The sequence below is a fragment of the Mugil cephalus genome, chromosome 3 (genome assembly GCF_022458985.1).
Source record: "Mugil cephalus isolate CIBA_MC_2020 chromosome 3, CIBA_Mcephalus_1.1, whole genome shotgun sequence".
Taxonomy (NCBI): Eukaryota; Metazoa; Chordata; class Actinopteri; order Mugiliformes; family Mugilidae; genus Mugil; species Mugil cephalus.
The window spans coordinates 15,461,993-15,475,085 of record NC_061772.1 but is presented as its reverse complement, the minus strand read 5'-3'; positions in this window follow the sequence as shown (position 1 = coordinate 15,475,085).

The following is a 13,093-nucleotide window of genomic DNA, read 5'->3' as shown; positions in this document are numbered from 1 at the left end:
TGGCTTACTGCTGGCTACACAGACCAAACTCATGCTGTTTGGTACAGGGACTGAATGACCCTTAGCAAGGTGCCATCCACCTCATACTCCCGGGGTATCCCCCACTGGATGCCAATGCGGACACAGTTGTAAGCCTTCTCCAAATCCACAAAACAGATGTGGACCAGTTAAGAAAACTCCCATTTCACCTCCAGCACCCTACTTGGGTAAAGGGCTGGGCCGTGGTTCCACGTCTGGGATGAAAGCTGCATTGTTCCTCCTCGATCTGAGGTTCAACTATCAACCTTTTCCAGCACCCTGGCATAGACTTTCGGGAGGCTGAGGAATGTGATCCGCCTATGGTTGAAACGGACCCTCTGGTCAACTTTCTTAAAGATGGGGACCACCACTCCAGAGGTGCTGCCCCTGATGTCCAAGCAATTGCAGAGGCATGCCTGCCAGGACAGCCCTACAATATCCAGAACCTTAAAATACCCAGGGTGGATCTTATCTGCTCCTGAGCTCCGCCGCCGCAGAGTTGTTTCACTACCTCAGCGACCTCTGGTCCAGAGGTTGGGCCGTCCAACCCTGGGCCCTCTGGCTCTGTTTCCTCTGAATATGTGTTGGTGGGATTGATTAGCTCCTTAAAGTATTCCTTCCACCACCTGACAATAGTTGACATCAGTAGCTCCCTGTCCCGACTGAAACGGTGTGAGGCAGTTCTCCGCCTGAGACAGTAGAACTGATTGACAGTTTTCTTCCATAGGCTCACCGAACTCCTCCGCACTGAAAGTTTTTGCCTCAGACAACAGACCACGGACAGCTCCACTCACCTCTGTTGTCTACCAGTGTGTTCAGTGGTTACCACCAGGATCATCACCAGTGACCTTGCGGCCGCAACTCACAACAGCTGTCTCGACAATGACAGAGTGCAACATGGTCCATTTACAGTCAGTGTGCCCTGGACGTGGTTAAAGCTCTACCGGAGGTAGGAGTTGAAGTTCGTCTTGACAGGTTCTTTCACCAGGCGTCCCCAGCAGACCCTCATTATTCGTTTAGCCCTACCAGGTCTGCGTGGTGGGGCCAAGAACACTGATGAACAACCTTATGTTCAAACATGGGTGTTAGCTATGGACAGACTGCGATTCGCACAGAAGTCCAATAACTAAACACTGCTCAGGTTCAGATGAGGGAGGCCGTTTGTCCCGGTCGCACCACTCACGGTGTCATTGCCCACGCAAACAGTGAAGTCCCCAGTTGGGGTGCAGTCCAGTGTTTGTCCTACGGCCTCCAAAAAGGATGGGTACTTTGAACTGTTGTCAAGCACAGGCAGGACCTGTTCTCTGACAGGCAGGACCAACATGCAAGCAGAGAATCTGAGAACAATCAAGAAGTCCACCGCGGGATGTCCCGTACTCAGCCTCTTCCACAAGCTCCGTCTCCTTCCCTGCCAGAGAGGTGACATTCCATGTTCCAAGAGCCAGCTTCCATAACTGAGGATCAGACCGGCACAGTCTGCTGCCCGATCCAAAAATCACTGGACCCTTCATATAAGACACACTGTTCACATATGAATCAGGACTAAGTCCTTTTCTGTAACTTTTTCTTTGCAAACAGTTACTTTAATTTGTCCTACAGATACTTGGTTTGGCACCTAGAGAATCTAGAGGCCAAGTCAACACCTTGTGCTGTTTTTCATGCTTTTGGAGTTGTTCCTAAACCGACTGTTTGTGTGCATGTGTCAGGCTGCACCCCGCTGGGGACAGCAGTAGGCAGTAGCCATCCCCAGCATGATGCTGGTCTAGGTGGGTGGTACATGTCTGAGTAACATCCACACGCATGCTAGGCCCAATCGTTTCCCAGCAGAACATTGAATTATCACAAGATGGTAGATGTTATTTACTTCTGTCAGGGGTTTTAATGTTGTGGCTGATCAGTGTGCATTACAACATTAATGTGAGACGACACTTCTGCTTATCTTAAAACTTAACATGATATAAAAGCTGCAGGTTTACTTCCTAGTGTTTGATAGTGTACCTTTAGACAGCATTGCCTGAGGGCTCATATTTGAAATGCTACAAATGCTGTAACGACACAGGATCATTTAATAGCTTTCTGACTGCCAATCCCCAGGAGCCAACACAAAACAGGGGAGAAAAAAGACAGCTATTCTTATGTGTGCTTGGCTCTCTTCCTTGACTCGGCTGCAACTAGCACTGATAGGAATGATGGTTTTTATATGTATCTCTTTCTGAGTGGTGGCAGATGTTCCGCATTCTCCAGCAGAGCTCCATTCCGGGGGGAAATCATGGAAAACTACGCACTATAAAATTAAACCACTGACACTTCACCGGCCCTGAAACCAAATAGGGCCCACGGCATCAGCAAGCTGGAGCAAATCCATCATTTCTCATTTTTAGTGGGTTCCATCTGCGCTAACTTTCATTAACACAGGCTGTATCTGCAGTGAGCTGCCTTCACATAGATAAACACTACAACACTTTTTCACCACGTCCCGTCGCGTTTGATCCCACATGATGGCATATAGAGTCGAAATAAACAGTTACAAATCCAATATTATTTGATTTCATATTGTACAAAACCATAACTTGTACATTAGTGCAGAATCTTTCCAACCAAAAGAATAACTGTTAAAAATGTGGGTTCCAACTAGAGTTAGATAGTTCTGGCTCTTCATAGTACAGATGGTAGCACTGATTTCCTGGATGACTCATTTGGGTTTTCCCTTCCCAGACATTATTTGTTGCTCTTTATAATATGAGAAAAAAAAAAACTCTTCAGCTAGTCAAAGGCACTTCACACAACTGTGTGAAAACACAAAGGCAGCGTGGGGATCCTCTTAAAAAAATATATAGTTTTAATCATCATTTGGCTTTATACAAAGTGGAATAAACCATTTTAAATTCTGTGGAGGCATAATTGACATGGAAATAATCTTTGTTTTTTCATAGGCTTCACACTGACTTGATGTTGGACTCACAGCTCTGTGAGGACCATACCATCAGCTTTGAACTCTTGATGTTTGGTCACAATCACACTTGAGAGCAAATTTGAGATCGATATCATTATGTTGTTTTCTGATGGAAGAGAATAATGCTGATCAGATGTTTCTACTAAGTATTGTAGAACAGAAGATACTACTTGGATGAGTGGTGAAACATCTTGAAGAAGTCCAGTTGCCCTTTTTTTGAGCTCCTTTTTTTGCACATACCATAACCTGGGTGCCTGAGACCCATTTACGTACATGAGGTACTCAATCATCTTGGTTTGGGTCTTATTCTGTTTGGATATCTTCTTTGTGATAAGTCACACAGTTTTCCTAATTTAAGGACTGGCCATGCACAACAGGCATAACCATTGAAAGATAAGGTGGAAACTTAATTTATGCTTCTGTGTTTGATCTACACAATAGGTGCATTATCTCTAAACCCTACACTGTAGCCTGATGAACACCTCCATGACTTGGCCATGCAGGCCACACTGGGGATTTTTTATGAAATGCATTTCTTCCTAGTTTATTTACAGAAATGTCCTGTTCTTTTTAAATGCATGACAAGAAAAAGATTCATTCGCTAAATTGTACAAATACAGACTATTGTACACTTAATTAATGGAAAGAAAATACAAAAAGCAAGAACAGAAATTGGAAAAGAACTTGAAATTGAATGCTTAGGACAAAAGCAAATGATTTTGTAACCTACAATTTTAAAAATTGTATAACCAACTTGACCTCGTTCAGCCTGGGTAATGTAATTGTAAAATCTAATTTCAAAAGCCAGTGTATTCTTTCATACTTTTCATTCTTTAGCCTGCCTTTTCATTTCCCCATACAACTGCCTTTTTAATTTTAATAAATGCATTCAGTCTTTTATATTGGAGTACTCTACACTGTGATCTCTCAGCCTCCAAAGCTGCCTCCACTACAAGCCAGTGACACCCAGTTGAACCTGGATAAGGGGATTAGGCCTCAGGCATTATGGAAATAGTAAAGATCAAAAGAGGACCAGCAATGGTCAGACTGTTCATGCAGGTAGACTGGTGGAACAAAGCCTTTTTAATTACCCTTTTAATTGCCCCTTTAACAGTATGAATTAGCATTTTAATGATGGGTGTGTAATTAGGGTGGAAAAGACTAAGAGCTGCAGGCTGCTAATATTGCCTCTCAGCTCAGAGATCACAGCAACAGGAGACAAGAGCAGCTGCACCTGAGCGTCGACACACACTGCACCACTCAGCCAACAATAAGCAGATGTTACATATACACATCCATGCACAGTGGAGCTTTCTGCACATATCCACATACATGGCAGCGTACACATACATTTAGCCGTCACTGGGGATGAAAAATTGGTTGACGTCCAGAAACCTAGAGAAAACTGCGGCAAACATTTTCATGCACACAAACACACAACTCTATGCCAAGTCTCCAAAAGCCTGATCAAATCATTAAACCGACCATTAAAACCATTAAACATCAAACTGATAACACTATCAGTCACCACTGAACGCTGGAACCCAAACTGGATGATCTCCTTTGTTTGTGTAATGCTACGCTGGGAACAATAACCATGTTAACCAAAACATACAAGGCTATACAGACACAGAAGCATGTGCAAACAGACAGCTTATACACACACTTGTGTGCACACACACGCACACAGAAAGCACTCACATCCCATGAGTGTAGCTGTCTCACAGTGGATAGCTTTGAGCACCTTAGCAATTACACCATTAAAAAACAGGCTCCTGTAACAGCTCGCATACAGAGACTGAAGGATGGTAAAGGATGAGGGTAGTCTGGCTAAAAGCTTTCCAGCTAATTAAAAGACTAACGCAGCTTCCAAATGACCATCAGGATTCATTTGGCTTGTATGCAAAAAAGGCAGAGATCTACTTTCTATCACGCAATGATGTGCAAGATGAGAACAGGCGCATTCAAATATGTGCATGCCGGGCGTTTGTTGTTAACAGAGACGTGTTTACATGGCAAGCAAATGGTTTACGTGCAACACAAGCGACATCAAATGATGTTCTAGTAATAGTCTGTTCTCAAAGGAAATTTATTCACATTAATATGGGCTAACCCAAATGTAGGAGACACAATGCAAGCTGTAATTATGCCATATAATTGCAGTCTATAGCAGCAGCAGGGATGTATGCAGAGGAATAATTATTGTTCTCCGTCTACATGACCCTTCTTTTGTGCTTTATGACAGTTGTTTTATAGCATTTTTCATTGGACACCAGTATCATGCTGCAGCAGTATCACACATTTTATAGTCTTTGAGGAGATCAAACTTGACATGCAGCTTTTATTTCTGGGAAACTTGTAATCAGGGTCAGTCTGAAACCTTCCCTGCTAATACAGTAGCTAATCTTACTTTAATTGCAGTTGCCCCGTTACAGGCCCCAAACACAGTTGTATTGTAGTGCTCGTATGAAGGTTATTTAGCCACAACCTGAACAGAAATATCGAGGCGGGGCTAGAACACAGGATTGTCTTTGTGCAGCTTCGCTCGTGGGAGAGACAGAACGAGCTCTCAGTGTGCTCCGGACGCCCGTCCTAATTATTTTTCCCAGGGATGAGGTCACATTCCTCATGGCCCAATCACTGAGAGAAGATAGCTGGTTATTAACAATCTGCAGACAAACAAACATGCTGGCTAAAAGGCATCTATTCAGCATCAACCCTGAGAGTGTTCTGCTCTAGTCACAACGATCAAATCCAAACAAACAAATGCAGAAACACAGTAAGGAAAATAAATAATAAAAAAAACACAATGTTAATATTTTTGGAGACTTTCAGCTTCGGAACAATAGAACAGATTTTTCTCTTCTCCCTTGAGGCGTGCAGGACTGTGGCATGATGACACAGCGGGCAATGATGCCATTAGCAGACTATTACTGTTATTTGATGTGCGTAAAGCAGCCCTTCTACAGATGGTTTAGTAATGTTCAGGGGTATTAGGCCTGTTGTCATGGAGAACGCAATAGCTGCAGCAAAGCGTCGTGGAAAATTATTGTGATAATAAGCTTTCTTGTCCTAATGGATTTGTCTCCTGTGATGCTAAATGTTGAACACATCAAAGCAAAAGGAAGGCGACGAACCAAACAGGCATGTGCATACACTTGCTTTAGCCTCACTTTGAATGTGTATGTTTCTTGTGTGTGTGTACCCGTTATTCTCTCAGATATCATGAAGGCTGGCTGTCAGGTGAAGATGTACAGTAAGTATTTACACTATACTGTTGGAAAGTTAGCAATGTTCAAGTACTCGTTGACGTCAAGTGGTTCATCTGCTCAACGGAAGAAACTAAAATGTGATGGATCAACCAAGAGCAGGGGTCTTCAGCGTTTTTCAGGCCAACGACCCCCAAACTGACAGAGTATATAGACAGATAAAGAAAATAATTGGTGGCAGATTTTAACTTTAAACATAGCTAAATGAAAAAATGTAATATATATATACATATATATAGTACATAAAAATGTCTAATCACCCAAAGATTTTGTGACCCCCTGTTGAAGACCTATTACCAAGAGCATCTGACCCTGCTGCTGCTTAAACCTTTAAGTTCATGAAGTGGAAACGCCTCCTTAAAACACATAGGCCCGGTTGGAGAAAGCAACCGTAGCTTCTTTGAACTTTGGTATAGCAGCATTTGGTTCCTATTGCCTTTCCAACAATGTCATTGCTGTCAAACTTTGGTCTGTTTTCTACACCAGGCACATCCTTAACCCTCAGCCCATCAAATATGACGACGTCACAGTCGGGACTTATCACCAAATCTGGTGCTTAAATCCAAGAAATTAGAAATAATCATGAAGCCCAAAAGGAGATGTTCCCACAGATACAGTTTTAAAAAAAAAAAAAGAAGGAAGGAAGGAACAGCTAAGACCAGGAAAAGGCTTGGAGCCACATTTACAGTTTGGCTTTGTAACAGTGGAGAGACAGAGCTGCAGAGCCTGATGATGGCTGCAGATGTTTCCGTTTCTGCTTAATACGCAACATTTGCCTTGCCATGTTTCACAGAATTGCGTGCTGTTGTTGCAGTCGTTGCTGTAGTAGCAAGGGCGTGTGAATACTGCAGTCAAAAAAAAAAAAAAAGGTGTGCTGGCTCTGCATGTTTTTTTTCCAACAGCAACACTACTACCTAACTAACATTAGGAGCATCAGTGGCTGTGTTGTTGTCTTAGCATTATGCATTCATGACTTCGGAGAGGGGAGCTATAATCTGATGAAGCACTGAAGGCATGTTTGGCTCAGACCTTAAGGTTTTCTCAGCATTTTGATGGCTGAAAGCTCATTACTAAACTGAGGGTGACTGCAGCTACTGGGCTGAAAGTCTAACAGGAAGCATGAAATGTTGTCATCGCATTAAAGACATTTTAACAGGACTGAAGACTGACATGGACTCCCCACTTCCCCAGATGAGACAAGAAAAGAAAAAGAAACCAACCTCCAGCCAGTCGGTATATAAAGCACTGACCTCTTCCATTGCACTGGATTGTGTCCACAAGCAGGCCTGCAATTAGTATTAACATTATCCACAGCATATTTTTGCACAATAATTTCATATTAACATCTAAATATGTGCATTCTGCCACTATGACTACGATACCTCCATCTGAAACGAACAACGAAACAAATATAAACCCTCTTTTCCCCAACTTCCCCCCCTCTCCTGAGTCCATTTGGTTTGCCCCAACCAGGCTGATTGAACACACCAGGTCCTTGTTAACTCTCTAATGATTGCACCTGCATGGCAAAGCTGACCTCAGGTAGCCAACTACCTTAGGTAGGCAGAAATAAAAAAAATTAAAAAAGTGGGAGGCAGGAATCACAGGAAACAAATGTCCAACTAAAGCATGAAAAAATAATTAGGATCCATTTTAACTCAGTTTGAGTGGAGATACGTTACAAATCTTAGAGCTTTTTTTGAAAATGCAGCATCGTCTGTAGCCACTCTCTTTACTATGGTCCACGGGGAATGGCTGATTCGAGCACTTTGTGGAATGATCGTCCAATCTTATACCACATTAACCTTTTTGCACTTTGCTATGATAGTGCTTTGATTCTGAGCAAAGTGAGCTCTCTCCCAAGTTCACGCTTAGACACCCAACGAACCGAAATGAAACCGACCGCGGCGGTGAGTGGATTAGTTGTTCATAAAAAGGTTATCTAATGAACAAAACAGAGCAACAGCACACACTGTCCGATACACATAATGGTGCGCAATCCGTGCCGATAACGTCTGGCCATACGGCGGACATGCGTTTGCTTTCACACAGAGTTTTTTTTTTTTTTTTCTTATCAAATTTGATATTTTACAGAGCCCACTCCTCCACACTCACAATAGGAAGAGCTGATTCTGCTGAAGGTCACCCTGACATGCGAGCTGAATGAATGACATTTAGAGCACAATTTCCTATTTTTCATTATTTTCTTTGAAAGGCGTTACGCTACATGAGCGGACCACATGAGCATCCGCGCACACACGCGTGTTGTACAACCGCAGAAAAAGATTCCAGCTGCCACGAAGCTCTGTGCATAGAGTAATGACTTGTCTGATCCAAGGAGTCAATGCCCTCTCAACTCACACACAGAAATAATTACTGCGAGCTCCGACACGTGCTGTATCGACCATTTAAAAGGAATTAACGGTCACACCCACCAAAACGAAATGTTTAATTGCTCAAAATTAAAACAAATTATTACAATTCACAAGATTTCCTATAAGCCATTGGTTATCCCTTTAATCAAGCTTCGATCTGAGGATAAAGAATAATTACATCTGGTGTTATTCCGTGAATAAGACGGAGAATTGTGGAGCTAAAACCTTTATTTTTGAAGTCATTTTGGAGTCATTGACTACAGAAACAAATGTCTATGTCTCAGTACATCACAGCTCACACACACCAGGATTTATACTTACTTACACGAAAAATTTATGGCTGGCACTTCCGCTTCTCTTATTAGGAGATGGTATTTATTTTCTAACCCCGTTGCAAAAGGACATGTCTCTTTGTGCTCCCATCCAGGATAATCAAGTCATCCCTGTCCACATGCCTCCCTGTATCTCTCCTCCAGCGCCTTGACCTTTATCTTCAGCTAAATCTTATTTGCCTTCAGGACTTTATAGGTTTTTCCACTCGTTCATAATCTATTTGCAGTGTCCGACAGACTTTTCATTGCTATGACATTTGACAAGAAAACTTAATGGTAAGATATTTCAGTCCCTGTATTCATTTGCGGTCGACTTTTAGTGAATCATTCTGGAAGCAGCGGGTCAGATGGATTGAGAGACGCTTTGCTCCGGGGACATTTTCCTCATCGTTCAAGAAGATTACCTTTTCAGATGTGTGCTTCATTAAACAGCTCCCAAAATCATAAAAACACTCCAAGTCATAAAAGTACAAAAAAAAAAAAAAAATCTTGCTATTGCTTACTGTCCAGTTACAGGAGAATGTAATGGACTGCATAACAAAGTGATGACTCGCCACCAATGATTCCTGTGTCTTTTCTGTTTCTGTAAACGGCGTGATGTATTTTCCTCCTGAGCGAAGAGGCACTAACGTTAGAATTCAGTTGGACTAATTTAAGCAGATGAAGTGGAATGTAAACAAAGTTCAACTCCAGCTGCTTCTGCAGTGTGTTTTTAGCATGGTGGTACACCGAGCCAGTGGTCATGTCGGGCCACTGCCGAGGATGTGTGGCCCTGTTTTGTGACATCCCGCACTGTTGGCACTAACCCGGCTGCTGAAAAGAGCTTTTTGGTTAATAGAGCTTGTTCAATGGACTGGCTGGATGAGAGGGAGATTCCTCTGAAGTACCTTAACTGCAAAGACGAGAAGGTACACAGAGAAGTCTCATTTATTTTTTTATTTTTTTTATCATCATCTTCCAATATGTGAATATTTTCACAGCAACGCGGTCACCTGGAATGAATAAACTCAAGAACTGCTGATTGACATGATTCAGGACTCTTCCTAGTTGGTCCTAGCTCTTCACCTCATGAATACGACACACATTTACAACTTACAGGCGTAAAATTATGACCACTTTTGTAATCTTGAAATGTTGTCCCTTGTGCCTCCGAAGCAGTTTTGACTCATCAGAGAATGAACATGGGTCTTCTGAGGGCTTCCTGTGATGTCTGGCAACAGTGGGGGGCTTTGGGTTGAGGGGAGGGACCTCTGTGGATCAGACTTATTCCAGTGCATCCCACAGATACTTGATCAGATTGACTGATTGATACTTGATGCTGATTTTCATGTTTATTTTTTGTTTGTTTGTTTTTTTTGTCCATCAAGCAGTGTCATTGCTATGTGGGGGTGGGGGTGCCTGGTCTGGTCTGGTCTGGTCTGGTCTAGGTGAGTGGTACATGTCTAAGTAACATCCACATGAATGCCAGGAGGTCCAAAAGTGTCCCAGCAGAACATGAATCGTCACAAGACGGTCGATTTTCTTTACTTGTTTTAATGTTTTGAGTGAGCGGGGTATAGTGGCTGTTCAAAACATTGGTTATTTGAATGCGTTCTCTGTCGTCCAATCACAAGTTACCAGATGAAAATACTCACACCTGATATGTTAAGAATGCACCTCTAAATGTGTCTGGCCTCTGCGTGCAAATAAACACCGTCATCATTGGTGTCGAGTTGTAGAATGCAGCTGAGGTTAGATCACTCAAACATCATCCATCCTCTGCATCCTGGTTCTGTCGCACCCTCACCAATTTGATCAAATTTATCATATAATTAGGTCTGGACAAGGAAACAAACTAACTGGACTAAATAACTGAAAGTAATTGAGAGTGGTGATAAGCCTGAACTGGGAGTTGGTGCTGTTTTAAATGTTGCTGCTCACATCAAATACTGTATTGACTTATTTAGATTTTCCAGCTAGACTGTTTCAAGCAAACTGTAAGAAGTTAAATTAGAAATAAAAGTCAGTCATTACATTTGTCCATGCTGCACGAGACTTGGGGATGTTCCATTGCACTGGAAAATGAAGACACGTGTATAAAATGGAATGAAATTAAATATGGCGCACCATGGAGTGAACTGTTTCAGACACATCCACAGACAAATATCAGAAGCACTGTAATCAGAATTACACTTGAAGTCGATCGCTTGAAACGCTATCAGCTGTTTGTAACCGTTCGCTTTCAGGGGAATAATTATCCCGGCCCTGTTAAGTGTCTCTGTTGCAGACACTAATGAAACTGAAAGCACGGGTGACTTCTTAATTGGCCAGCCTGCAGTTCATCTCAACAGAATCTCAACAGAGACAAGTTTTGGTTTTTGGTTGTTGTTTGTTGTTGAACCGACACTCCAAGAGGGATCAAATGGTCTTGACAAGTTTTTATGTACATGTATATTTTGGTTTTTGCAAACCACAAAATAAAGAAACCCATTCCCCTCTAAACAACAAGAGACCTGATCTTCAACCGTAGAGTGTGTGTGTGTGTGTGTGTGTGTGTAGGACGGTCTCTGTAGCCTGTAGTTGTGGGGGTAGAAGGGGAGGAGGGTGCAGGGCGCTTGGAACCAGTGACATTCTTCAAGGCCAGTGTAAGATTAAAGACCGGGGCTGTCGTGCCTCTGATCATATATTCACAAAAGATACCCTGTGAAGAAACATATCTTTAAAGAGAGGCTGGCTGAAAATAAGACCGCTACTTGTGAATATTTGTGGCAGGCCATTATACACATCATATAAATGGTCCATTACTGAGTAAGGAGATTACACCCCAGAGAGTTTTCTTTAGTTGCCCTTCTCATTTTCTGTTTGCCCTCTTTTTTTTTTTGGCACAGCCCCGTGAGCAGCTGCCTCCAGCAGCGCGAGTTTGTCCTCTGTGATGTTGTATGTGCAGAAGAATCGTGGATGTTAGACTTGGCTTCAGCTGGGACGCCTCTCTCTTGTCTCAGACAGAATCCCTCTAACATTACAGCATTAAGGCGCTGAGCTCCAAAGTCACTGATTAAAAAAAAAAAAAAAAAACACTAACAGCCTTGGGCGCCATGTGCAACCAGGAGCATTTATGCAGAAATGAAAAATGTCAATAGTGCTCCCTTCCATAATATTGCCCATTTCACTGGCGTATAACTCCGGCCTGTGACTCATGAACGTAAATTCAGCACGCACAGTACAGTAAACCGAATAATGATTAATATAACTTTCATCTTGGGTTTGCTTCACTTGGTGTGGCCTTGGGTCCTTTAATAGTTATGGCACAGTGGAAAAATGTAATAGCTTTGCTATTCTGCATGTCCTTCAAATATAATACTTTCATAATGGATTCTCACTGGAATATATGTGTGTGTGTGTGTTACATCGTGAGTCTTGCCCTTTTTGTGTCTTTTACAAGAGAGTTAATCAAAAAACTAGATCACAGGATAACAGCCGCTGGATAGCAACGGAAAGTGGCTCGGCTGCTGAGAACTATTAATATAATAATCAAGCGTTTCAGGTTGCTCTTAATTCAATTGTTTCTCTTAACATTTCCCTGCTATGTCAATCAATGCGCCTGCCTTGTCTTTAAAGCAGCAGAGGAGTTATCCATTCCGGCGCCATTAAAACATCAATGTCTCATTTCTGCTAAATGGCAGAGGAAAGATAATTGGCATGTGTGCATGCATATTAATTAACTGATAATGAGACGATAAGGCCCCCCTCTCTATCTGCAGGTGTGGAACCACTAATCAATTGGCAGTGAAATAGGGTAAAAATGCGCTTCTTTTATCCCACTACTGAAATTAAAAACCTATTTAGTGCCACGTTTTCCAACAAAGTGCTTTTCATTTATCTTCTCCGGCACATTATTCAATCACACTTTCCATTTGTATAATGGTAATATTTTCATGTAATTTTCCACTGCCTCCGAGATGGGTATTTTTGATATGGCTTTTGTGAAATGGCTATTCCATTCCAGCTCCATTCACTAGCTGGTAATAAACTTACAACATATATTTTAGATTAAATGTCTTCAAATGGAGCCAGCCTCTGATGTGTGTCTCGGCGGCGTGGGAAGAGCGCTCCTGCTCCCTGGTGGCGGCTGAGGGAACTGCTTCCCAATTTGCGAACGCCCCCCTG